This window comes from Lathamus discolor, chromosome 7, assembly GCF_037157495.1.
Source record: "Lathamus discolor isolate bLatDis1 chromosome 7, bLatDis1.hap1, whole genome shotgun sequence".
In the NCBI taxonomy this organism is placed as follows: Eukaryota; Metazoa; Chordata; class Aves; order Psittaciformes; family Psittacidae; genus Lathamus; species Lathamus discolor.
Window position 1 is genome coordinate 20,883,535 of NC_088890.1, and position 27,572 is coordinate 20,911,106.

General features: G+C 38.5%; 1 protein-coding gene and 1 long non-coding RNA gene across 10 annotated transcripts in view; one reads left to right on the plus strand and one right to left on the minus strand.

Annotated features, from left to right (window-relative positions):
* Positions 1 to 2,126, minus strand: part of LOC136018405 (uncharacterized) — a 63,551-nt gene extending 61,425 nt beyond the window's left edge. For 5 of the 7 annotated variants that reach the window (XR_010614392.1, XR_010614389.1, XR_010614390.1 and 2 more), the window contains exons 1-2: positions 1,860 to 2,126; positions 1,651 to 1,758 (exon numbers count right to left, since the gene is read on the minus strand). This is a non-coding gene — a long non-coding RNA (uncharacterized LOC136018405). The remainder of the gene's footprint in view (positions 1 to 1,650; positions 1,759 to 1,859) is intronic. The other 2 variants (XR_010614391.1, XR_010614393.1) reach the window with 2 other exon arrangements.
* A 123-nt stretch (positions 2,127 to 2,249) lies between these two features.
* The window catches only part of PPARG (peroxisome proliferator activated receptor gamma), a 58,043-nt gene continuing 32,720 nt past the window's right edge, over positions 2,250 to 27,572 (plus strand). Inside the window, exons 1-2 of one of the 3 annotated variants that reach the window (XM_065687092.1) lie at positions 2,272 to 2,357; positions 7,305 to 7,401. The gene's annotated coding sequence lies outside the window, so the exon portion shown is untranslated. Of the gene's footprint in view, positions 2,413 to 7,304; positions 7,402 to 27,572 lie in introns of all 3 variants that reach the window. The other 2 variants (XM_065687091.1, XM_065687093.1) reach the window with 2 other exon arrangements.

Here is a 27,572-nt window from a genome sequence, read left to right on the forward strand (position 1 = left end):
GCACATTTTTAACTTCTGAAGAAAATTTATGGGTTCTTCATCTCTTAATTCTTCAAATTAAGATTAGCTGTCTTTCTAAAAGAGACATTTAATGAGGTACCAAATATCACCTAAAAATCCATGTCAAGCAGGAAATCAATGTAATTTTTCCTTTTCTATCTCAATCTGTTAAAACATATATTTACAAAATCTAATTTGTATATATGTCAAAATTACTGTTTCTGCTTTTGTATATATGTCAAAATTACTGTTTCTGCTTTGTATTTTATGAGTTCCGTTCAAAGGATGAACTTGCTAAGGGAATATAATGCTTAGAACAAATAAAATTATATGGTATTTGTAATACTTCTCTGAAAGCTCTGTTTGGCTGATTTCTCTTCACTGATTGATATATCCCTATTTGCAATTTAATTAAAATCTAAACTATGCTTTGCATTTCTGCTTTACTTCTGAACTTATTTTGAGTCTAGACTCAAAGTATGAGTTTATAGTCGCAGCCAGGTATTCATTAATGTATGTTAGGTTTTGGAATGCTCCCAGTTTCATGGAGTTTTAAAAAATTTGCATGTGAAAGCCCAGATTTTTGGGAGGGCTCCTCTATTAGTCAGACACTGAAACTAAACGGGTATATCCCCAGCAGTTTGCACAGAGAACAGCGTTGTTTCTGTTCTCCGCAGAGTTAAATCCGGATTCTGTGGAGGTGTCCAGCTAAGATCCTTCTTCTTTTAACCTTGTACTAAAACTTTACCTGAGGCATCGCTGTAAAATGATTAGAAATAGTCATAATTTTGGTATTTAACCCTGCGCTGTTGTTAGATTATTTCACTCACATTTGCCTGTTTATTCATCCATAGCATCTCGTGCTAATTCTGAGGTTTTGTTTTACTTGTTTCTAGTACCTGGCTCCTAATTCTGAGCCAGGGTATTACTGAACAGGTATTACTGATGTATGCTAAACAAACAAACAAACAGTTTACAAAGGATTTCCAGGCTAAAAATTTTGGATGGGGGGAAAAGCATGGATTAAAAAACCAACCCAACCCTTGATATGTCAAGGCAGAAGTAACACTTCAAGCCTATACAAATAGACAGTTAATTCTCAACAAAATTAGCACGAGGCTTCAAGCCTCTACAGACAGAAAGGCTGTTCTCATAAACAAAAAGCTGTAGGCGATGTTAGTATCTATAAGTAGAGCAGGTATTTTGACGTATTCAACTCTAATCTATAAATTGCCTTCAGTATACAAATAATGAGGCAAATGTAGGCTCTCTTTCAAAATGCTTGATGACTAAGAGTGATAATGAGGCGAAGTTCGGATCCTCTGAATCTCCCAGTGATGTCCAAGAGATCAACAGTTTTTAAAGATAAACTGTTATATCCTGGGGCATCTCAGCTTACAAGATGACTCCCTAAAGCCTGTTGATCTTATGACTTTTTTTTCCACATCTAACTTCTTTTTAAGAGATTCAGAGGTGAAATAGAGGGAGGCTACATGCTTGTTGGAACTTGCTCTCCACTGAGCCTTACCGAGCTCTGCCTGTACCATTTCTCTCTGCATTCCTGGAGGGAGGAGGGAAGGGGGGATAATGGTGGTGGGGGAGGCAATCTGTAGCTATAAGAAAGTGAAGGGAAAAATAAATGCCATTTACCTCTGTCACTGCTAAGAATCTTTTCAGACAAGCCTTTACTCCTGCCATAGTGGGGTACAAACTGCCGTGAGGTGACCAAGCCAACTACAGGCAGCGCAGAGGAGTTAGCTGGAGAACGGGAATGCAAAAGGAAAGCAGTTAGCAGCCGGAAGAAAACACTGTATTTTCAGTTACAGGAGATCACAGAGAGCAGAGATCAAATTCCAGACCCGCTCGGCGGCCCGCGGGCTGCCCTCAGGTACACTCCTGCGGTGTCGCTCAGCGAGCACGGACCCGGAGGGAAGTGGCTCTGGCGAACGGTCGCGGTGTGAGGAGGAGAGGCAGGAGCAGCGCAGCCGCCTCGTCCTCGTCCTTATCCTTATCCTCCTCCTCCTCCTCAGGGTCGCGCTCCGGGGCCAGCTTCGCCCCGTCCCTCTCGGTGCCATACCCCGCGGCCGCCGCCCGTACCTCAGCCCGGGCTCCTCAGCGCGGTTACCACAGCCCCCGCCCCGCCCCGCGGCGCGCCCCCCGAGCCCCGCTCCCCCCGGCGGCTCGCCCCTCAGCGCCGGCCGCGTGGGGCGGAGGAGGCGGCGCCGGGCGGCGGGGGCGGTGCCTGCCCGGTAGGACGGGCCGAGCGGGGGAGTTTATCCCCCTGGAAGGGAACAGTTTCCCTCGCTGAGACTTGACAGCGGCCGGGCAGTGCGGGCTGCGGGGGACCTTCCCCGGAGGTGAGCGGGCAGCTGAGGCGCGGGCGGAGCCCCGCGCTGAGGGAGACGTGGAGAGGTGGGCACGGGGCATCGTGAGGGGCGCCTCCGGCTGGAGAGGGGTGGCGGAGCTCGGCGGGGCTGCCGGCGGTGAGGGGGAGCGTGCGCGGCCGGGAGCTGCGCCCCGGGCCGGGTAAGAGGTTGTGGTGCCGTGGATGCTCGCAGCGGCGGGACGGAAGGGTGCGGGCTTAGGGCGCTCTTACCGGAGCAGCGGGGATAACCGGGGTGTGCGGGGCACGGCCCTGGGGGACGCGGGCTGCCGGCGGCCGTGTGGGCGGGGAGAGCGGCCGGGGCTGCCCCGCCGCGGGCGTCAACGGGGCGGCGGGGGGACCCCGCGGCCCGGACTCCAGGTGCACCCCGCGGCGCTGCCCGGCCCGGCCCGGCCCGGCCCGGCGGCCTCCCCCGAGCGACGGGAGCCGGGCGCTGTGTCCATGGTGCTGCAGTCGGGCAGGGAACGAGCCTCGGGAGGGGAGCGGGGTGCTGCGACCGGCGGAGCGGGTGAATAACCTCCCTCCGAGGTGGAGGCGGCGGGGATGGAGGGATGTACTCGGGGCACACCGCGGGGCGCCCGTTCCTGCTGCACTCCGGGGAAGGAGCGGAGAGGGTGAGCTGGTGCTCACCTGGCTCGCTCAATGAATGAACAGCCATCTTTTTGGTTTTCCCCCCTTAAATTTCTCAACCGCAGAAAGCCGGGGAGCCTTTCTGAGCCTGCAACAACCGAGATGCTATGTTGAAATATATTATGTCTTGATGGCATGCCTCAGGTTTGCAGGAGCATTTTGTAATCTTCTTGGTGTCATTTCTCTCCAGGGTATTCTACAACTGGAGAGTGCAAGTTCCTGTGGTGTTGTAACTTTGGGGCACTGTGTACACACGACAACACAGCGCTGACTTAACAATGATGTATTTATTAATATCAGTGATGTAAGACTCGTATTTATTCTGATGAAAAGCCCAGGACATGACAATACAGCGCTGACTTAACAGTGATGTGTTTATTAATGTCGGTGGTGTAAGACTCGTATTTATTCTGATGAAAAGCCCAGGAACTTATCAATTTCTTCGTGCGCTGCGGAGTCTAGATTCCTTTAAATCAGAAGGACCAATTATAATTATCCTTGAGATATCTAGGGCTGTGTGCTAGCCTTGTATTTGTGACCTGCTGCCCCATCTCTGACAAGCTTTTGCTCTAGAACATGACTGGAATGTGCCATTAAAAAATGAACATAAATCTGGTACCAATTAGTCCATAATTTAATCAGTAATTTGCCTTTTAACAGGTTACTATGATTTGTTACTAGTTAACTAAAAACTCCCAGTGTACACCAAGTAACTGTGTCACGGTTTAAGCTGAACCCAGGACACTGACACATGATACTCGGTGCCCTCCTTTAGAAAGAAATTTCATATGTTGTGCTCCCATTAATATCAGAATTTGCTGCATGAAGTCGTGTGTTTGACATCATTATTCTCTTCGGCTGTCACAGAAAAAAAACTTGCTGCAAAAATTGCTTAGAGATTTAATTATGAGATTATAAGAAATCACTCAGCAGTGTGTTCAGTCATGTGGTATAAGCATGGACTTGTCAAGGGGACACACAGCTGAAAAAATAGTTGGCATGGACTTTGAATGATAACCAATAAGAAATACAATTTAAAGGTATATTTACACAGGTCGCTTTTGAATTTGGATATTCTTAGGCATTGGTCTCATAAAACAGCTATTAACTCTTAGTGGTTCAGAGATTATATACTTCTAAACAGCCTTAAGAGAGGATGTATTTCTTAGAAATGCCTCAAATGTCAAATTCCTGGGTAATATAATTTGTTAAACACCAGCATTCAATGCAAATTCAATTACCGCTAAGAATGAAGGTGGCAAAATGTTAGAATTTAATTGAAGAATATTGGAGCTGTGCTTTTTAACCTTCCTTATGGCACTGATAAAAACACCCGCTCTCAACATTGCCTCTAAATCTGACTCTTCTGTGAGCTTTTTGAAACAACCAGATGTCCAATTCAAAGTCAATAACATAAATTTAGGCTCAGCTTCAATTAATCTCAGTACAATTTTTCTACTTATACAAGTGGCTAATTAAATGAATTTCACAGAAAGTTATAGTGTAAAAACAAGGAAAAGCTTAAAAGTAGGACAAAAAAAATGCCTTTAACAAAGCTGGACTAAATAATGAAAGTATACTTAATGATTTTTTCCCCACCTTGGTTGCTGAGGCTCTCTTTTGGTTTTATTTTTTAACATATAATCTGTTAAGATTGGTGTTGAATATATTTTCTAGCCAGTTTTTGATAGCCTAATTGTAAATTGCTTGTTGTGCACATATGATATTCAAAATTTGAGTTTCTTTTACTAGCTTTTGTCACAAGGATTATTTCTGGATTCTCCTCTGGCATGCAGTAAAACAGTTTCCAGTGCAATTACTCAAGCAAAATTAAAACGCAATTAGAAACTCCCCATGCTAGGTTCTTTTGAAGTTATGGATACAATCCTTCCCATTAGTTATTCCTATTAGTTTTATTTATTAATCACTTATAGGCTTATTGAATTTAGCGTGATGCTGCATGAGAGTGCTAATTATTCCATGCTGTATTTCCACAATGCTCTGTATTTCTTTAACAGCAGGGATCTATTTCTCATACCCAATCTATAAGTATACCTATTTCGTATCAAATGTTCTTTTTATATCATTTAACTTTTTGTGATCTAACAAAAGAAAAAGTTAGAAATAATCCAAAGCAAGAGAACATTGTTGTAAACTCAGGTCCTACATGCCCATGCCACAAGAAAAAGTTGGGGTTTCCATTAACTGGTCTGGTTTTAAGGTTTTCATTTAACTCTTACAGATCACCTGGAAAAAATCTCCCCATCACCCCTGTCCCCTCCCCCCCCCCTTTTATTTTTGTTTTGTTTTGGAGGCCTTTCCAAGGCAGAATGAGCAATGAAAGAGCCGTAAGATTTGGTTGTCAGATATTTAGATCCCAGGACTGGGGAATGTAAATGGAGTCCTACATTCAGCGGTAACGCTCTTACATTTCTTTTGTCTATTCACACACACACACCTGTTTTGTTTTTGGGGTTTTTTTAAACGAAGGACAGTCCATCTTTTTTCAGTTGTATTTTCTGTCAGGTTCCAGTGTCAAAGCATGTAGAAAGTGCAGGTGCAAATTGTCACCCTACTACTAGCACCTGTGGTGAGTGGGGCTTGGGATGCTTTCACATCTTGCAGGCATAAGGAGACATGAAGGAGAAAATAGATGTGGCAGCCATAGGAAAGACTACATTTCTACTTCAGCATCAGGTCTTCTACTGCAATACGGACTTCTCTTTTGCCTGTTAGTACAAAGTTGTCGGCTCTTCTCACACCACAAGGCAAATACTTGCTTATATTTATTCTTTGTTATTAAAGCGGAGGGGAAAAAAGTCTGTCATGTTGCTGAATGTACCACGGTGCCCAGCTCATGTAAAGATATGTACAGTAACAGCTCTTCATGGTTACCCGTGTGATCCTGCCCCTTTTCTGGCAAAGCTCATGCACTCAGGCAGGGATTGGCACTGAGCTGGATCTGCAGGTGGAGCAGAGCCCACACCACCTGAGCTGCTGCAGAGGTTAAGCCAAGGCTTTCTTAAAGAGAAAACCTAGAAACATACTAGTGTGAGGTGACCCTGCGCATGGCAGGGGTCTGAACTAGTTGATCTTAAGGTCCTTTCCAACCCAGACCATTCTGTGATTCTGTGAAATATACAACTAAACCTACTGTAGGCTTTTATTCTTTTAGTTTGGAGGTAGGGGGAAAGCAGCGGCAAGGTCTATTCTGCAGTCTTCATATCTAAGAATTCTTGCAGACCTTAAGCCAATTTGATGAGGTTCACATTTTCCTCCCACTCCACCCACACCTGCCATTATATTTCTTGGCCTGTTTGTCCTCTCCTAAACCACTCTATAGAACTGAACTAAAGAATTACATCATTCTCTAATTAAAATTCATGATACATGAACTATATAGATATTTTTAATTACCTGTGTTGCAGTAGTACCCATCAGCCTAGTCAAGACTGGGGCCGTCTTGTTACTCACTCAGATGAAAAAGTTGTACCTATCCATAATACTACATGATCTATGGCATGAGAATACATATAGTTACAGATTTACAAGACAGACACACTGCAGTAGTGAGATTGATGCAAAACTTTTAATTTAAAATGTCTGTGTGTTGATTTATGCTTACAACAGTAACAGGTTCTTACAAAGTTAATAGATTCTAGTCTGTGTCATAACAGCTACAAAAAGTTAGGTTAGTGTATGGCACCAAATCCCCAAACTTATAGAAAAAAAAAAAAAAAAAAAAAAAACCCTAAACTTTTAAGCAGCACCTTATTCTCTAAATATAGGCTGGTTTTAATTTGCAGTTTCACGAGATTTCACTGCAAATAGGAAAATTATCCTGCTTACAAAGGGGAAGATAGGTAATTACCTCAAAAGGCAGGTTGTGAATTTCTGGGATCGCCACACAGATGATGCTTAGTGGACTTGCATAAGCAACCCTCTTCCCTCATGACTAAGCAGATCACCTCCTTGCCATGCGGTCTGCACACTCAGGACAAAGTCTATGAATTCAAGTCTATGAATCCCAAAGTCTACTCTGCTGGTTGATAATTAGCAAATTAAAAAACACAAAGCTTACGTAGCTTTGTGGACGTATATTCAGGCACAGGTACGCTTGATGGCTGCTGAGATGAGCATGTATATATGGTTATGTATGTAGTCGTGGGGGATATGTGTGTGTAGGTAATATATTAACCCTATGTTATAGAATGGCTTATCTCAGTAATGTTGAAAGGCTATATATAGCATCTGATAACAGTATAATAAATATTGGGTAATATTCCAACAGAAAAATACACAGAACATTCCATGGTATCAAAGAAAGATGATGATGGTTTATTGGAAGATACATAGAGTCTAGCAGTGCCAGTGCCAGCTTCATCCAGGTCAGTGGCAGTTCTGCTGTTTCAGTAGGGTTAGGTCTGCAAGCTATGTGCAGCGTAGAAATTCTGTCCTGTACACACTTGCTTCTCGTTCCTTACTACTTTGGTTTTCTTATACTGAAAATACAGGGTCTGACTCTACATGAATTGCTGTTTGCTCAGTGAAACTAAATGCCTGAAATTAAATAATCACGAATATATATTATAGCAAAAGTCCTACATATTATTCTGTAAAGTCTTTAAGAAATGCCAGTGTAACAGGAGTAGTATGTTTATCTGCCTTTTGTTCTGGAATTTATGTGATCAATTTCTTAACATATTTTAGCTCTAAATGAAATACTAACATTTTGATACAGACACTGCAGTTGGCGTTAGTTTATTCCAGACCTTCAAATTAGATGAGTGTTCTAGGTTTGGCTTTATAACAGCTATTACTGCAGGAAAATTTTATACTTTGTGCTGTTGTATGCGTTATTGGAATTTCATGAGCTCCATGGGGACTCATGGCTTTCCTCTGTATCACAAGTCTGATTGTGAGGTATTTTAGATTCCTTTTTACAAGAATCCTATAGTACTTTTATAGGAGACCTCCAGCAACAATTCCTCTGACTTACCTGTGTGTCTCTAAAATTCTCAATACGTTATTTTCATACAAACACTTCCAGCTGTCATAGAACAGGCATAGAGAATAAGTAAGAGTGATGGAAGTTTTCTCACTGTCCTGTGTTTTTTCTGAGTTTGAACAAATGACTTTTAAGAGAATTTTGTATTTGCACAAAGTAGCCCTGCCCAGAATTATGGTCTTGTCTTAAACTTTTTACACAATATGTGATTACACTGCGTTGCATAAAATAGGATTTTATGTTATAATATTTCATTATAACTCCATAGTACTTGTGTGTTTGTTTAGATTTATTGAACAGTGATGTTGTGCAACTGCTGTAACTATTCATGGTTGTGTAGTAGCAATTTTGAAGTTTGAGAGGCTTTGAACTTAGGTTGCTGTCTGTATATGAACAGAATGATGTAAGTTTTCAATATTTAAGCTAGGAGAATATTTTAATACCTCTGTGAAATCAGTTCTCAGCCATGGTGGTTTGAAACATATGTCAGACTACCAAAAGAGTCACTCTGCTACACCAAAAAAAGGAACTATGAAAAGAAAAATGTTAATTACAGGCTTTAACACTCACACCAAGATCTTCTAGTAGGGGTGGTCAGAAAAACAGGTTTTGCTACCTCGACCTAGTGCTTTGTGGTGCTATCTAATATGGGGGCTTGTGGAAAAATGCGGCCACTTCTATTTACTGCCTTTCATAATGTACATATTTCCTCCTGATAGGTTTAGGTACTGCCTTTTTATGTCTACAGTAAATAAAATTGAAGAGTTTATCGTTTCATCTTGAATATGTTTTACTTGGAGTTACTGCTCACTGTTCACTACAGTGGTATTTCAGCTACAAAATTTTATGCTGATTCTCCGTTTTTAAACTTAATAGAAACATGTTATTATGTGGTATATTGCTAAACTCATTTCTAATCCTACATAAGAATGTAAAGAAAAATATAAAGCCAAATTTTATTTTCACTTACACCCAGAGAAATCTACAGATAAGCAAGTACAGAAGTACGTGAAGGCAAAAGGTTGCTTTATTTATACAGAATTTTATCTGTATTCTCTAACCTTATTCCAGACCGTATTTAATGGAATCATGAGGAATTTTAAAGAGGCCACAGGCTGAGGTTCTCATTCCCTCCCAGACCAGGAAAAAAAACTTTATTTAGTTGCTTTCTAGCTTGTAGTATATCTGAAACAGAGTTCTTGCACTGCCCTAGTGATTTAGCTCTTCCTTCGATCCTGCTGAAGTTAACCACTGAGGGTGGATTTGCTTCGCTGAGTCACTAAAGTTCTGTGGGGATTTTACTGTACTTCTTCTCTATCAGCATTCCTGGATGCCATCATTTACGCTTAAACTGCATGTCTGAGATGCCTCATTTGTACATCAAGGCATGTTAGTGTATTTTATTTTAAAAATTATCAGAATTGTTAAGAAAAGCAGGGTAGTGTTCGATTTATTTTACATATCCCATAGGAACTGTCAACAGAAAAAGTGTTTGACAAATGGCTGTGTATTGCAGGGTGTGGGATTTTGAGTTTTGTCTAGAATATGGTTTAAAGAGTGTGGAAACAGAAGGTGTGCAAATATGCTTTCACTTTCAGAATTCCCAGCTGTTGCTGAAGATGTTTTGAGATGATAAACAAGATGAAGCTTTAAGCTTTATTTAGAACAAAAAGATTCCACGTTAAATTGCTTCTCTGAATAAAATAAGCATCATTAGAGAACTTTATTTTCCTGGATTTCTTTCTTTTATTTTTACATTTACGCTAGAGCTGTTGCCAGAATTGCTAAACTGGCCTGGAATAGATTATTTTAGTAAAGATCTCAGCGAAGTATGAGTTCTTACAATTAACTACAAACTAAGTTTCAAAATCCGTAATCCAAAAGTTTAGAATAACAGCTCCTGAATTTAAAACAAGAAATAACAAACATTGAAGAATTACTTTGAAAGGTTCAGGTTTGTAACAATGGTTTTAAAGTATTTATCAAGGCAATGCAAAATAATTTCCAAAAGTCTTATGGAAGCTCAATTAGGAATTCCTAGCTTTTCTTTCTTTTAATTATTTGGATGTTCACAGTTCAGAAATGCTATTGCAAGCAAATTCCACGCTTTCTTTCTATGATTAGCTTGCCAATTGATCTTGGTTCTGTTTTGCAAGCTTCTTGGAGTGTTAACTATGATGTGAGCTTGCCAATTGTCTTGAACTGGTTAATTGTTTTTGTGATGCAGAGAAGAACATTATGGCATGATGAATAAGAGACCCAAGAGGGTTCCTCGCACAGTTTCCTTTGGGCAGTGCCCAAAGACTTGTTCTTTGGGTCTGCCTCATGTGATCAGGCTGGCTAACTTTACCCGGTTAAACTGGGTGTGGTAGATATTTATTATGTTCACAAGATCTTGTTTAGTTTGGGGGGTTTACAGCAATCAAATACCCCTATACCTCATATAAAATATACTCTTGAAATTATCACACTGCTTTAGGTTTTACTCAGCCTAGATGGGATAAAACGTCAGGTTATGCAAGTTACTTTCTGACATAGGTACTGACATTTGAGGAATTATTTTCTTAGATCAGGATTACTAATGAAGAAATAGTTACTACAGCACAGTGGGCATAGACAGGAATTTATGACAGTGCTTGAAGTACTTCACCGTCAAGAGCCTATTTTTCCTCCAAGAAAGATATTTTCTTTTAGGCATGTCTTCTTGAAAATGGTTGGCAATGAAAACCTTAATCCAAAAATAGAATATTAAAGATATTTTCTCACATAAACTGCATGTTTTAATTTATACAGAAAACCCCTTTGGATGCTAATGTCAGAGTTCGCAGAGCTGAGCCTATTGTGAAATGATGTGTCTAATGGTCTATCGTTGTTTTCACTGGTCTGTGCGTTGGAATATGGTATCTGTCAAATTTTGAATGAGTCACGGTTTTGTTAAGAAAGGCATTTTTTTATGCAAGAGAAGAGTCACACACAGCCCAGCGGCCCTCTGAGCTGTACACAATATGCTGTTTCATCCTTCATGATGTAATACTGAGGATGGGGAAGTCATGTGCATTTCTTTCCATTCTTCTTCTGGGTCACCAGGGTGCCAATTCTGAGTAGGTGAGAGATCAAATGAAAACCCAGAAAACTGCTTTCTGTAGATTTTATCAATTCTGTTTTTAAAAAAGAAAACCATTATCAACAGCGGTTTGCTGCTTTACACACAAAAATATCCATACAACAAAATTCGTGCAGAGTAGGTGGAGTAATGTGTGATATTAAGATAGGCTCTGGCTTTAAAATATTGGGAAATAATTAGAATATCTTTAATCTGAATAGAGGGCTACTGGTGTTCAGTATGATTAGATTAAATGCAGTGGTGGATTAAGACGGGGATCTAAGGTCAACGTGGGACTTCGAAGGCCCAGCAGAGAAGGGAGCTGGGAAAAAGTAACGAAGTTGTCCACAGTGAATATCAGGAAAGGAAATTAATTAATTGAAGGACATTTGTAAGTAAGGCAATGGGAAGATTTGCTGAGACTGTTGTTTTTATTTATTTATCCCTTTTTATCTTTGCCAAAGAAGGTATTAAAAAACCTCAGGGAAATTCTTTAAAAACACAGATGCTTGAATTTCTTTCTCAAAGTTTAACATTTATTGTTGGAACCTTCTTGATTTTGAATTCTTCTGCCTGGTCTCTTATGAGATTTTTCAGCTTTTCTTGGTTTAAGATATGCTGACAATGCCATAACGCAGTCTTTCACTGTATTTTGGCATTCCTACTCATTGTTCTTTCTCTGCCCAAGTTTGCTCTGTTTTTTAAATCTAGCTTTATTTATTACTCCTTTGAGAACAGGAACTGTCTGATATGCTAACAACAAGTGACAGCTTTCCTGTCACTAAGGACAGGAGAACAGACAGTGAGTATTGCTGAAGTCTGAGGTAAGTTTAAAATAACAATAACTTGTACATACACTAAGGTTGATACTCTGTAGTGTGACTACATTCTCTGACGCAGGCTGTGCAGCGGATTCCTGTCTCCTCCCCCCTGCACTAACAGGAAGGCACAGCACAATGTTATGCAGCATGTGGCAATTTTAAATTTCTGCTGAAGCTTGACCCTTAGACAGGAGAGTAACTCTTTTGTTGTCACTGCTGAAATAACTCTACAATGAGGCTCCCTATGTCAAAATGAACGTATTAAAAAAACCTTAACCCCCCACAAAAAACCCAAACCCACAACAAATTGGTACGCATGAAAACTGAGAAACAGTAGGACAATCTCTCCCCCTCCTCCTCAAATCTGCATTTTGAAGGGAGGAATTAAGGGAGGAAAAAGTTTGAGGTGAATAAGGTGACAGACCCAGTGTAAAGGGGAGAAACAAAGTGGGGAGAAACCAAGTAGGGAGAAACTCTAATTGTCCTGGAAGTAAAGCAGATTAAAGAAGCAAGGAAGAAGAAGGAATTGATGCACTTTGGTTGTGCTTTTCCTGACAGTTACTCCAGGAAGGGCTAATGAATGTAGTAATTATACCTGGCAGTTACACTGTGGGAGAAAGGAGTTCTTTGGAGTTCAAAATGGTGAGAGTGCTCACTTAGCTATGAATATGGAAATGAAAGGCAATGCAGGCTAAATACTGAAAGATGCTGTTTGGTAATTTAAGTTGCTCATATAAACTGTTGCAGAGCTCCCCAAAGAAAGCATCTTCTGACTTCCTGAAGCATTCCTGAAATTAAATTGGAGAGAAAAAGAAAAAAAGGAAATCTACTGCAGAGATGAGTGATGTGTTGGGAAGAGATACTGCCACCCCACAGGATTTTCTTGCCTTCATTGTCTAGGAGCCATTATTCACAACAAGTTCCCTTATGCACCTTGATGCTCTACAGTCTATCTGAGGAATAGTCAGTTTTCTTCTACAAGCCTTCTACAAGATTGTTTTAGCCCCTTGAAGCTAGGGTGATTCTGAGGTGCTAATTGTATCCAGTATGTGTTACCTGTTCTCAGAGTAGATGATGAGATCAATAGGAAGCACTTTCCAGATTGCTACAGTATTGCCATTTTTTTGTGTGATTTCGAAGCAGCAAAATTTATTCTGTTTTCATGTGGTACAAAGCTAAATAGGTAAATGTTACATGAGCATTACTGGAATTTGATCATTTTACTTGTTTGTCTGAGTATCAAGAATGTAACTTACATCTTAGAGTTTTCCGTCTGTGCAGTTTCTTTTTGCACAGATAATTCTGGCATTTCATTGCACTGAAATGAAGTGCAAGTTTGGGAAAAAATGGTTTAGTAGATTTTATATTAGTGCTCAATAAAACGATGTACAAAGGAAAAGCATGTTCCCTGAGGCTTATGGGAGTTCTAGAGCTTTACTCACATTCTCACTGATGCTGATAATCTTCAGAGTTGCATGCTTCGCTTTCTGAAAGCTAAGAGCACCTACTACAGGTATTGTCAGCTTGGAGGAAGAAAGTGGGGCCAAAATTAGGAGGAAAAAAAAAAGGCTGATACAAAATTAAATATCTTGTTGAATTTGAGGACAAACAAAACAAAACCCCAAAGCAATTATATTCCCTAGTTTCATAGAAGTCCAATTGAATTTAAAGGCTTGATCCATACTAGGAAATTAAGAAGTGCTGTAACTTGGGTACAGGCTCAGGCTCTGGACTGGTAAGTGGTTAAATTCTTAGAATTGTCCCTGGTTCAGTTTTAGCTCAAGAGACTAAGAGCCATGCAAACACTGTCCAGCAATATTCTGGGACTTAGCATGGGCCACGGACCATTTCCAATGGGCCATTTAGGTATTGCCACTCAGTTTTTATGACTAGGAGAGTTTGATAATGCAAGTAGAACAAAGATGCCCAGAGTGAGAGTCCTGGTAGGCTTTAGTTTATTGGTATAGCTGAAACTGAATTAGCTTCAATGCCTCTCAGATTTGTTACAATTTCCTTTATAAGTTTCTCCCTGCCTATGGACACAGACAAGCTATGCTTGATGTTCCATTCATAGATTTTTAGCTCAAAACAATTAATGATTTATAACTTGGAGATCTTTGTCAGTCTGGAAGCTTATGGCATGCAAGAAAGTAGTGGAAGTTGTGTATCTGGCAAAGCAGAGGCTGTAGATGGTTGGCATTTTATGAAAAGAAAAACATATGTACGTCATTTTAGTCCATACTGTCCGTCCATTTGGCTGTTATATAAATAAATATAAGAGTGTATATCACAAAGGTTAAAATCTTTAAAAATACTCCTGATATTTTTTTGTAATCCCTGGTGATGGATCAAGTTGTTACCAGAGCTTGTAATGCATGATGGCAAAACTCGCTCTCTATTTCTCCATGATCTGAGCAGATGTTAGTAAAATACATACATACATATATATATATATATATAAACATTGTCATTACTCAAAAAATATGAAAAATCTTTGAAATTATTGGTGGCCTACTGTCTGATCCAAGAACTATAGATAACCAACATTGTAACTCACCTTTAAAGAATACATTACAACTTGTTTGCTCTGAAAATTCCTTTTGGCTCAAGTGAAAGTACACAGGGCAAACAAAGTTATGAAATGTGTACACAAGGTGTGAGAGGAGATGGTTATACTGGTGTATAATTTATGGTGCTGAGCCTTCAGGGTAGTTGGTGCAATCTGACCTTTACGCTCACCATCTCATTGATTTTAATGGGACTACACAGGTATAGGAGAGCCAAAGCAGACTGAGTGATGTTCCCCAACTCCTGTCAACAGAAAAAGTCATGGATATTTTAATTTTTTTTAATTAGAAAGCACAGAGTTGTGAAATTTAGACAGATGGATGTGTATTTTAAGGCTTGAAGAGTTGAGAGCTAAAATATTTTACAATGTGGCCACTATTTTAAACTTCATTTCTGTTTTAAAAATTGATAAGTATTTTGACTGTTAAAATCCTTTCAGTTGTGTCACAATTGATTCAGTTAAAGGAGCAGAAAATACCATGTTTTGTTAGACTCTAACAAAGATACGTCAAAAACCTTCTATAGGTAACTAAATAGATTTAAACATTTAAGAAGAAATATAAAGCAAGGTCTGACATTTTCCAAGAGGATGTGACACTCCCTCACTAGTAGAAATGTAACAAATCAGAGACCCAAAGCACAATGTGAGACAAAAAAAATTACTATTTTAACTTCAAATAACTGACTGGCAATCTGAGAAACAGCATCTACAGAAGGAAGTTCTGTTTTCCTTTGCAGGAATGACATTGTCTTGAATATGGAAAACTAGAGATGGGAAAAAGTGCCCCAGGGCTCCTCAATCCTTTCTGTTACTCTGAATTAAAGAGTCATTTTGAAAGTATTTTATTAAAACCAAACCAGTGCCATTTGTAACCCACCACCCACTGGATTAGGTCAGCACGTTGTTACAGGCGGTGCACGCAGCAGCGCAGCAACAGCTAGTCTGAACTGGATCAGGAAGAGGAATCCAGAAACGCAAAGTTCCGTAAGATCATTTCCTGTTTTCTGAATCTTTAAGGCAGATTTTTTTTCAAAGTGCTTCACCTTGGGAAGTCTTAACTAAACCAGGAATTAAACCATTAATCCATGGATTTCTGGTGTTCTTATGTCAAATCAAATCACATTTTTCTAACTTACCTGATTTGCAGTGAAGCGAAGAGTAGCACAAAAGGACCAGTAAAGGAAACTGTGTGTATTATCCTGGCTGTTAAAAAGCGCTCTTCTGTCCTTACACAAATTGTTCTTTGAACAGTAGAACCAATTAATTTAGTTTCTTATGGATATGTCTTTTAGGAATTTTTCATTCGGATTTTCTGATATTTATTACAGGATGAGCTCAAACTGTTGTTTTTTTCAGTGATGACACTAACAATTTAGACATCTTGTGTTAAAATTATTCTGCACTGTAGTTTATTCTGGCTGTACCAAGCCAATATTTTCCAAAGCTATTGGGAATAAAGAGAAAGAGGCCAACGAAGACACACAATAGGAACGAGAAAATATTGTAAGCCTTTTTCTTTAGGATTTATCAACTGAAAATTCAGGCTATTAATGGTCATTATTTGAACCACCCTGATAAAAAATATTGATGATTTAATGATATGGTTCAAATTGCACTTGAGTTTAAACTTTAAAGTATTCTGCATACCTTTGGCATGTGCTGGCCATTTTTAAGACCCACTGAAATATGGAACTTCTTAAAAAGACCTTTTAGAATGAGCCTGTACCTTAGTTAATATTACTACAAGGAACCGGAAGCACCACAAATCCCACAGGCAAATATGTCCCCTTTTGGTAACTTAATCAGGGCTTCTTGAGCAGAAGGCACAGAAAAACATCTAAACATTTTTTGTTTAATCATAATTACTTTGTCAATCTTTTGACATTTCTCTTACTCTGTATTTGAACCATCAACTGTTATTCAAAATTGTTCAAAATCATTAATTCATATAGAAAGTTTTTCAAGAGAATTAAAAAAGCAGTTTGTGGCCTCTGGGAGAGTAAATTCCAGGGTTAATTTATAACTAAAGCAAATGTATCTATAAAAAGAAGAAAAGCTCCATAAGAAATATGCTAACAAATGACAAGAAAAAAGAGGCTTGATAAAAGATATCAGAACTTGTTTGGCACCAGTGATTTTATGACTGAGGAATTCAATTATAGGTGTGTTGGGAGTACCAAATCACAATTCTTTAAATTACTAATGGGAGACAAAGCTCTTTAGCTCTTTATCATGGTCTAAGTGAGTTCACATGCAATGTTCAGTCCTGCCCTCTGTAAATAAACTTTTAGTGCTTACACTATGCATCTGCATTGAGAGTCTGTGTCACCAGAGTAGACAAAGATACACATTTCTGTTGAATCACTTCTCAAACATGCCTGCTGATACACTCTTCCATCAGAATGATGTTAGCCAATAGACTTCTGCCTATAAGTTTGTAGTATTCAGCTTGTAATTATTTCCTTCTATATTATTAGCATTTTTCTAGAATCTTGGTAGATGTGTTTGCAGAAAAATTAAGTGTATATGACATCAGTGTACTCTACAGTGATATGCAGTAAATCGTATCAGTTTGGATTTGTTTACTCCTTTGTTAGATACATAAGTGTCATAGAGGTCTTTAACTTGTGATGTAGGTTACTTACCCAAGAGAGACAGATTAGCCTCAGATCAATTGCAAGCTAACTCCTACAGTCTGCCTATAATCTAAATTGGTTTTAACGCTGTCTGCCTCTTGTTTGTTAGAGTAGTAAACCTGTATCTCTTGTCAGTCATTGAAAAGAGGAATGGCTGTTTCTGGCAACGCAAATTTAATTAAGCGAGGACATCCCTCTGTTAACAGCTGTTGCAGGAAAATTTAAAGGGCATTTTTTATCATGACCAGATTACAGGAGAAAATGTGCATCGCTACTGGGAGAAGAACTGCAGACCAATGAAACGCAGAAAGTTGGCTCAAGTTGGATTAGGAATCACCTGAAGTTGTTTTAGGAATCATTTGAACCTTTGTGTGATTTTGTTGGATGTGTCACTGCTATGATATTCAAATATGATCACAATGAATTTATATCATACTGCAGTACTTTATATTACAATGTGGCATCAGTATAAGGACCTTCTATGGAGGATGCCTACCCAGAGTACCAAGTCAACAAACTACTTCTAGGAAGAGTTAAAAACCAGAAGTAATTTATTTTAATTCATTATAAGTTCCTTTTCTTCTTTTGGTATCTGTAGTTAAGCAAAAATACTGTTTGCATAGCAAAGGCTTAATGCATGAAGCCTTTACCCTGAATATCCCAAAAGCAAAATACTTAATTCCTTGTAGAGGCTCTTTATTGACTCACTGTTAGCGAGAAAGTTATTCTTTCTTGAATGAAACCCGAGTAACAGTTGTTAACTCTTGCCATCTTGACCATTTGTGTATTTTCAAATATAAGCAGCATCCTTCAGCTTCTAATTATTTAACTATCTCTGTGGGCTTCATCAAGATAAGGGCGGAGAAACATTTAATATACCTGTCTTAAGCTATTAAAAAATGTTTATTAGATGTAAGTGTTTAAACATTGTTCTTGGTAGTTGATAATCAGCCCATATCACAAGAAAGATCTCTACTCTACAGGATAATTTAGAATAAGAGACAACTTTAGCTCTTCTGAAGCCATCTCTAGAGGAACGTCTCTTATTGACCACCAAGGAAGCCACATTGGAAAACCTTGAGAGCTGCTTTTCAGCCTCCTGCTTTTAGATCAGCTTCACAAAAAAATATGCTAATATAATAAGCATGGAAATGCTGAAGTGTGTGAATTTGAGAGACAAGATCTGTATCATGAAGAAAAAAGAGTGCTGTAGAGGTAGTAATTGCACATCCAAAGGAATATGAATGTGTTTCACAAACAAGCCATTATCTCAGGCAGTGCTACCCTGATTGTCTGAAGCAGGGAGTCCACAGGACTTAAAATTCCTCAAAGCTCAATCTCAAATCACATTGAAAAAAAAACAAAAAACAAACGACCAGGAAGAGGAGAAAAAAAAAAAAAGAGGTGAAAGATCCAGGGAAATACCTTTGTTATGTTCCTTGGGGTTTTTTTTAGTTAAGATGCCGCGTGACTTTCCTCTCAATCTCTAGGAATGCTTTGGATGTCTGTCAAGACCACAGAGTCGTCCGTACTGTGGAAATGTATGAAAGTTGTCTCTATACGGAGTTGCCATAGCTCTTTTCCTTATCTGTGAAGGAAACACAGCAACTCCCACTGGGGAAATATCATGTTAACTTGCTCTTAAAATAAAAAATCAAGGGAAAGGTCATATCCTAATAAGCTGTGTGAATCGAAATTCCCAGGGAGCCTCAGAATGACATTGTATGACTAGGGCATTAACAATTTTCCAACAATGTATTTTTGAACTGCGTACAATAGTGGTTTTAACATCTGAGAGCAAATAGTAAAATAGAGATACAACTGGCAAGATAGAAGATCCACTTGAGCTCTGCGTTTCACAGAACATAGCCCATTGATAAACTGGGGCCTTAGTATCTGACAATGAAATCAGCAACTTTTTCTGCTTTCACTGAGATGTAAATCTTGTGAGGAAGCTATTTATTGATCAGTTTATGTATTATTGTGATCTCAGTATCAATAGTTTATACTTTTCATAACCTAGGGTTATAGACCAGTGATTTTCTGAGGATGTCTGAGGAAGGAGGAGGTTCAGTTTGAGAGCCTGTTTAGTATGGTATGTGTGTTCGTGTTGGCAGCGATTTTGAAGATGTTGTGTTCAAATATTGACAAAGAGGGGCAGAATTCCTTTTCAAAAAACCCATGCAGTCATTGGCATCCCACAAAAGGTAAACTAAGTAAACTGAGAGAAATTTTACAGTCAATTTTAAGGGAACCAGTATTTGACCCCAAATTATCTTGCCTGACTTGGTGAGCAGATAAAGTAGAGTTGGACAAAATATTCCATAGTTCCAAACAATGGACCAAGTCCAGTATCAGTTTACATCTGAAACAGTTTGGGAATTCTCAAGATGCAGGGGAGACCATTGTGCAATCGTATTAATTTTTCACAGTATTCCCCACTTATTTACAAGCCCGTCCTTATGTTGGAAAGGTATGCCTGTGTAAAGCTGTGAGGTGAATACTGTTTTCGTGTAACTCAATGAAAACGAGGTTCTGCTTGGCCACTAGTTTGGCGTTTAATGTATTTTGTGCTAATACATATTGACAGAAGAAAATGAAGGTGAGAAATCCAAACCAGGATCTAAATTCCCAAGCTCTCCCAGTTTAGGTGGGTGTAACAATTAGATTATTGTCCTTATTTTCATCCTTGTCATATTCCTCTAAACCAAGTCTATCATTGTTGGTGAGGGGTCAGCTAAGCTGCTGCAGAATAATTTCTTATTTCGTATAGAGTAGAGAAATAAGGTTTGCAACAGATGTTCACACCTTGTTACACAAAGAACAGGAAGTAAAAGGTGTGGGAAGCAGTGTACTGTTGAAGACCACTCCTGGCCCCCTGTTTTAATGCTTCTTCCAAAGGTTTCAGTGGGAGTTTTGCATGTAGCATGAATGCAAGAAGTGTCATATCCTGATACTTAGCTCTATATGACAGTACATTGCACTGGAGGTAATCCAGATGTCCCTTAAGAATTTATTTTTTTGGTGATAATCCCAATAGTATTTTAATATGTCTCTTTTTAAATACCATGGAATCTTTGAAGAGATCAACCATCTCTATTGTGATCATGATTCAAATTCAGCATACAGAAATTTGCAAATGATTGGGGTTTTTTAGCAATTAAAAAGCCTTAGAACAGTAAAAAATCTCAGTAACTTATCCTCAGTGTGTATCAGAGCCACGTGATATTTAGTTGTTCACAAGCCTGCTTTAGGGGTTACAAAGAGTCATGGCAATAACTTCTAGTTCCTCACACTAAACTCACTTGCCTAGAAAACGAATCCCCTTAAAAGAATAATGGGGTATGACAATCTAATTTATTGCAAAGTTAAATATTGCTCCAAATTCTGTCCAAATTGCAGATGAATAGCTGAATTGAAAACAAACCCATGCAGTTATCAAGTATCCCAGAGCATGGGCAAAACTCCAGTGCATGATTTGTGGTTTGTGTGTGAAAATGACATGCACATTTAGATTAAAGAAATACGGTTGCATGCAATTATTCAAAATAACACTTTCCAGCAAGTTAGTGTGTTGGGGTTTTTTTTTCAGTATACTAACTTACTCCATAAATGTTTTAGAAAAATATGCAACAAGTTAGCTATAAATATAAGTATTTAAATATACATTGTCATCTTGAATTGTGGCGTATGCATTTACTTACCATGACACGAATCTGAAAGACTTGCTGCTAGCTGTCCTCTTAGAGTACTTGCAGAAGAAATTCTTAAAGTATTTTAAATATAGAAAAACCAAGATGATGACAAGAACACATGACGGAGAAAGGAACTGAAATTTTCGCAGTCTTTCTTCCCCTCTTCTAAATGCTGTTAAAATTTAACATCTCTGCTTTGCTTGTAGCAGTATTGTTAATGTTGCATAACCCTATAATTATTAATCTTCCTGAAACAGTGTTAGAATTGGTTATACACTTTTTGCTTTAGTTGAAACTAGCAGATGCTGTCAAAGCTACAAGTGGAATGGTAGTTGATATCTGTAAAGAAAGCAGGCAAGTTTACATGAGCTGGGATCTCTATATGCAATTCTCACTCTCTGATACAGAGCTTCCTAGAATATGAAATCCAGATGAACATAGGTGAGTGGGACTCACGGAGTTTTTCTAGCTTAGAGCTGATCGACACTTCATGCTCTCCACAGTATTTATATACAAAATAGAGTGCAATCGGAATCTTTACTGATAAAGTCAAGTATCGGTAGATTTCATTACAGCTGGAAACAAAGAAATCTACAAAAGTGACTGTTTAGCATTAGGTTATTTAAGCATTTATTTAGCCTTAGATGTTAAAAATAACAAAATTCTTAAATTAGAAATTAATAACTTCTTCCTAAAAGTGAACTGTTTTTAGCTGTGGATACTTTCTGTTTGGTGTCCTAAAATGATGACATTTGAACGCTTGAAAATTTTTTGTCAAAAATAGCAGCACCAGTTCCCATCTTCCTTTAATAGAATGACTTAGTCAGTCACTGTGCTAAACTCTGCTGACTCGCAGTGCCAAAGTGTGTGACAAGAGCGAGAGCTGCCGTGCGTGGGCTCTCTGGGTTAAAGATCCCCAACACTAAGAACTGAAGGATAACATCAAACACAGGTTTTAAAATGTTAGTTTATTGCAGAAGCAAAGAACAGTAGCAAAAGCCATGGAGCTACTAAACCAGTGCAGTTTATTGCCAGACATATATGTTTGCTTAAATGTTAATATAAATATACCCTGCTTTGTGGGTGAATGCCACTCCCAGGAAGTGCAGGAGTGACATACAGTTCACATGAAGGGACAAAGGAGTTGTGTGAAATAATGTTCCGTACTTTGGCAGGTAAAAACATTTATTCTTTCTTGGGGAAAGCAAGGCAATTTCAATGGACAAATTTAGAAAAAAACATATTTCTAAATAGAAGGCTTGACAAGAGTAGGGCCCACTCACAGCACACATGTTCTTAGGTTATTAATAGCATAGAGGAAGAATGACCCAACAGACAACAAGTTCAAAGAAATTCCTTCTTTTAAATTTTCAATCACATTGTAAAATCCAAACCTTGCCAGGTCTGTTATTAGACAATCCAGTAAGTCTCTGCACCAGTAACAAAGTCAGGACCTTGAGGAATTTTGCATTAATGTGTCATTATCCAGGTTATGTTTAAGTTCATTTTGATGTGCATCAATGGTATTGCAATGAAAGATGAGATCGTGTTCTTTCCCCACCAATATTTTGTCTACTTTTTCATATCAAAAGGCTGCAGGGGAATATTCATCTTTTTGTCCAGGTTCCAACAGCACTTACCCTTTGTGGTTTAATAAGTTAGCTTTCTCTTAAGGACATAGACGTGTCTTGGGGTTGTTTCCCCCTGAAAAGTGCTTTTAAAAGTTAAATATCTCCATCAAATTCTGTGCCACTCATGTCACATTCTCAGAAATACTTGTGACAGTGGCCTTTTCCCAGAAAACTCCTGAAGGGTGGATAATGGAAGGCTTCAATGACCTCGTCTCACAACTGATCATGTACCCTCTTTTGAATTAGCCTATAATATTGTGCTGATAATCCATGACCTGATTGCATGTACTGTGAGATTTGCTTTCTGAGTGGTAAGGGGAGTTTTGTGTATTAGCATTAGATGGTAGGAACAGTAATGACATAATTTAAAACAGTTGAATTTGTCCACACTGACATCCAGGACTACAGAGTTTGCCAGGGGAACTGTTAGCCCAGAAACTGATATTTGGGACCCATTATATTTAGCTTGGAACTCCAGATAATCCTATTCTGTTCTAGGTCTTCTCAGTATCATCTGTATCCCAGTAGCTCAAATCCTGGGCTGTTTGCTTTTTGGGTTTGGTTCTTTTTTTGGTTCAGCAGTTACTATAGTTTTAAGTTCCAGTATACAAAAAGTTTTTCTGAAGTGCATCAAATGGACAATTCCTAACAAAATTCCTATAATTTTGGGGGAAAGTAAGAAATACCATAACATGAAAGGAGGTAAGTTGGTGCTAACTTACACCTGACGTTTTAGAGATGGTACTTTAGTATTCTTTTTCTCAAATTGCTATTGTTTAGTCATATTCAGGTTTTAAAATTACTGTTTTATATCTAGCTTTATGATAGTCTGTTTTCAGTGCTAAATTTCCTTCAGACAGTTTCTACCTATTTTTCTTCTGGAATAAAATAGAAACTACAATGTTTTATGAAGTTGTATTTTATACTGACTCCCCGAAAACCAAGACTGGGGAAGATTCTCTTGATGCTCTTGCCTTGTGGTCCAATAGAAGGTTCAGAAGTGGAACTGTTCAAGGTAACTTAAATTTAGAACACAATTCATAGTTAATTTACTGGTGTTCATTAATACTTCTCCCAGTGTTGCCCAATGTTGCAATTTCAGTTACAAAAGCAAGCTTACCTACTTATAACCTGATTCTACACTCCCGGCGCAGGCAGCCTGAAGTCACCTTGATGGAACAGTTTTAAAGTCATCTGGAAAAGTGAATATTTAGAAAGATGGAGTACATGAGATGCAAAGAGCATCGATCCAAATATATGATACGTATCCTACACTACTGAGAACAATAATTACTGAATCACATGTAAAAACATGTCAACATATTTCAGTTGGGAATATTTTGGAGGGTCAAAAGTACAGTAGTCAGATGACAAGAGATTGCTCTATTGCTGAAAAGTGGCTGAGCAGGTTATGTGCCGCTCAGTACAGTTGAGAAGGTTAATTTTTCTTTGCTAATTTAAAAGATGAAAGAGATACATTTGTGCAAGAGATGATAGATGCACAAAAGTTCATCTGTCTTTAAGAATGAATTATTTCAGTTGAGCACTGGTGCTGTGGGCTGGTACAAAGCCTGCTGTTACACCTAATCAAAGTGGGGTGCCCATTTTTCTTTTGCCTGGTGTTTATCTGCTCAAAGTAATGGCAGCAACTGAGATGGAGTAAAAAGTAGGGTCCTTCAGCACTATGTTGGGCAACACTACACTTTGAAGTGGTATGTGTATCCCTGGTGGTACTCTTCCACATTTAGAAATGTCTGATAGAAGAGTTTCAGCAGCTAAGGAAAATGCACTTCAGTAGCAGTGTGTAAAGATGTGTATTCCACACAAGGTTTGAACATATTTCTGTGCTAGATTAATTTTGGGGGGCATCTAGAAGAGCAGAATGCTAAATGTTAAGCCTTCTTTGGTACTATATACTGCTTTCTCACACTTTAAAGTGTTTGATCTAGCTTGACATCGCTGAGTTTAGTGGCTGTACACACATGTATGCAGAGAGTATTATCTTATAGTTGGCATATGTCAGAAATTATATATAATTATATATAAGAATAATTATACCTGGGGAAGTGCATTCCCTGTTATGCTGAGATATTTTCTGTATTTAATGCGCAAATAACGTCAAGCAACATGGGCTTTTTAACCTTTAGGACTTAGTGATTGTTCAACACTTAAAATATTTCAAGTGATATTATATAAAAAACAGGGAATTATATGGGCCCTATGTATAGCTTGACCATATCAAAATACATATTATAGTGTTAGTATTTTAGAGATGACAGCTTTGTGATGAAAACAGCTCGTCTCAATATGAGAAGCATTTTTATGGATAATTTGCAATGTCTTTGACTGCCAGGAAAAACTGTAGAAGTGGGATGTAATTCAAGGAATGAGTTTAAACTCATATGTTGCATTTGTTTCTCCTCCTCTTCCTGTGGGAGTATTCAGTATTCTGCATGGCAGGGAACTGCATTGAGGATATTAATAAGTATACTTTACCCTGTTACAGTTGTATGCCTTATTAGCTCATCTGTTGGAACCAACACTTCAGTTTACTGTCTTGTGAACATTAAAAGGCACTGACATGGCCTGGGCTGAGGAAAGAAAAAATCCCAAGCTCCTTACCAACAGTATTATGCCTCCGTGAAAAGATCCCAGCAACTTCTCTAACACACCAAATCAATTGAGGAAGCTTTATGTGGTTATTTAAGTATTCATATTACAAAAATTCTTCAGTCTTAGTATAACATTTATTGCACCAAAGATGTCTTAGAAGAAAAAAAATTAACTATATATTGTGCACATATTAACTTCCATAGTGATTATTGTATATTAGCACTTCAAAAAGGAATACAAACTTTGTATTCAGATTTGAATCCCAAAAGGGAATACATATAGTCTAAAATTTCTTGCTAAATTAGTCCCTTAGTTAATACCTATTCACTAAGCACCGTTTATAAAGAATAAAGGCCATGATTAGTATATTAAAATACATGAAAAGACACAGTGGTAATGACCCAACGAACCCAACTAAACACTGAAGCATAAGATTGTCTTGTAAATAATTGCAGTTCTTACACGTATTCTTGCACATTTTGCCATACTACATGCTTAAATCTTTGATAATCTGGGGAAGGCTTATGAAGCCACAGAGGAATTTGCAAGTTCTCATCTAATGAGTCGTGTGTGAGCAGAGTATCAGTTTGCTAGATAGCTTTCCTGCTAGACTTGAGCACTTTGGGACACTGCTGTTTCCTATTTAACCATACAGCAGGCATCTGTCTGAGCATTGCAACCAGTGTTTCGTGGTAGCTGTGAGTTTATTTGATGAACTGTGAGCAGTTTTGTCACTGCAGTTAGTGAGAAACAGTAATTTTACATAAAAATATGGCATTTTATGAAATCCTAATTTCGTATTGATCTGTATTACAGTATCTATTGATTTGTGTGCACACATGTATGATACAGAATTTGATAAGATATCCTAGCTAAAGAAGTTCTTCCTTAGCCAGGAACTGGGTTTTTAAAAGCGTTCACATTTTAAGGAGGTGTTTAATACCATTAGCAATAACACCATATTCAAAATAAAACATATAAATGAGTGTTTTGCTTACCCGTGGCCGAAACACTGCATTTCTATTGAAGCTATAAAGCCTTCTATTGATTTCAAAACAAGTTTGACACCTGAAAGCGCAGTCACAGCTTTTGCTTAAGTCTGTATATAAAACTTCCAAATGTGGAATTTCCCCTTAAAATCCTTTTAATGACATGCACTGAACTTATAAATCTGACTGAAACCTTCGAGAATCAAAAGGCTTCTTATCTCCTTGGTAATTTCTCTTTTTGTTGCTGTTAATAAAGAGCTTATATCCATTAGGTGACCTTCTATTTTAAAATTAATTATATTATTGTGCATCTTTGGGATATATGGAAAGGCTTCTGAAACGCTGTCTTAGTCCCCCTCTTTGGCACAGCAAGAAGTCAGTTTCACAGAATCTGAAATTAGACTTTTCTCTCCTAATGAGTCAGTGGCAAAAAAAGCAGTGTAGGTTAAGCTGCACAAATGTACACTTTCTGAACTGTCTGAGTTTCCTGTAGTTAGTAAAACTTTCACTAGCCCTGAGTAATGTGAAGACTGCCCACTATAAATCAATGCCAGTTCTAAAAGGTACACTGAGTCTTGGAGCCAAGCACAGGCTGAGAATGTTAACACTCTTGTCAATGGAATTATGTTGTGACTTTCATGTTGATAAAGCTTTGCTATCTTGTATACAACACAGCATTTTTGGTCTGCTTTAAAATCAATTACTTCCTTCAGTCTTACGAGGCCACTTCCATGACAAGAACAACCTACTCCTCAGTAGCTTGGCACATTTACTTGTTCTGCTTTGCCAAAAGGTGCAAAGGTCTCTCTTAAGAAGCCAGCTTTTTCTGATTACAAAATTGAATGTGATTCATTGCCTATCTATCAGTATCCTTTTTAAATCACAATGATTCATAGAGAGTAACGCCTACATTTTATATCATGAGGTAGTTTTACAATACTGCCAGTGCAAGTTGGAGACATGTTGTGTGTTTCTGGTTTCCTCAAATCCCTCAAAACCAAAATGATCCAGATTTGAGCTCTCCTACGGCAAGTAGGCGTACTGTACACACCAATATATGATCTTTGCCCAACAGAATCTGCACACGTTCATTCTGATTTTTATATTAACAATCAGATGATACCTTATTTTTCTGATTTTTGTGCTTCTGGGGGTGTTGGGTGTTTTTGTTCAACAGAATGAAAGAATCAGTTCTATTTTGAAGGGTGGGAGGTATTTTTAAGACATTTCTGAACAAAAGGCCTGGGAAGATAAGCCTTTCATCAGGGTTCAGCCGAGTTTCAATGCACAGCACCGCACAAAGCATGGATTGCAGCTGCCTGTAACCACAAAACTGCAGTTTTGCTGCTCAGGTATTTCTAAGAACAATTTGAGGGTCCTTCCCCACAAACTCTGAATCTGAGTTAACAGGGCAGAAATTACCTCTACAGCTCAGTGTTCTGTCAGTCTGGTGGCTGTAGTAGAGCACTTTCATTTCTATTCTAGTCCTTCTTT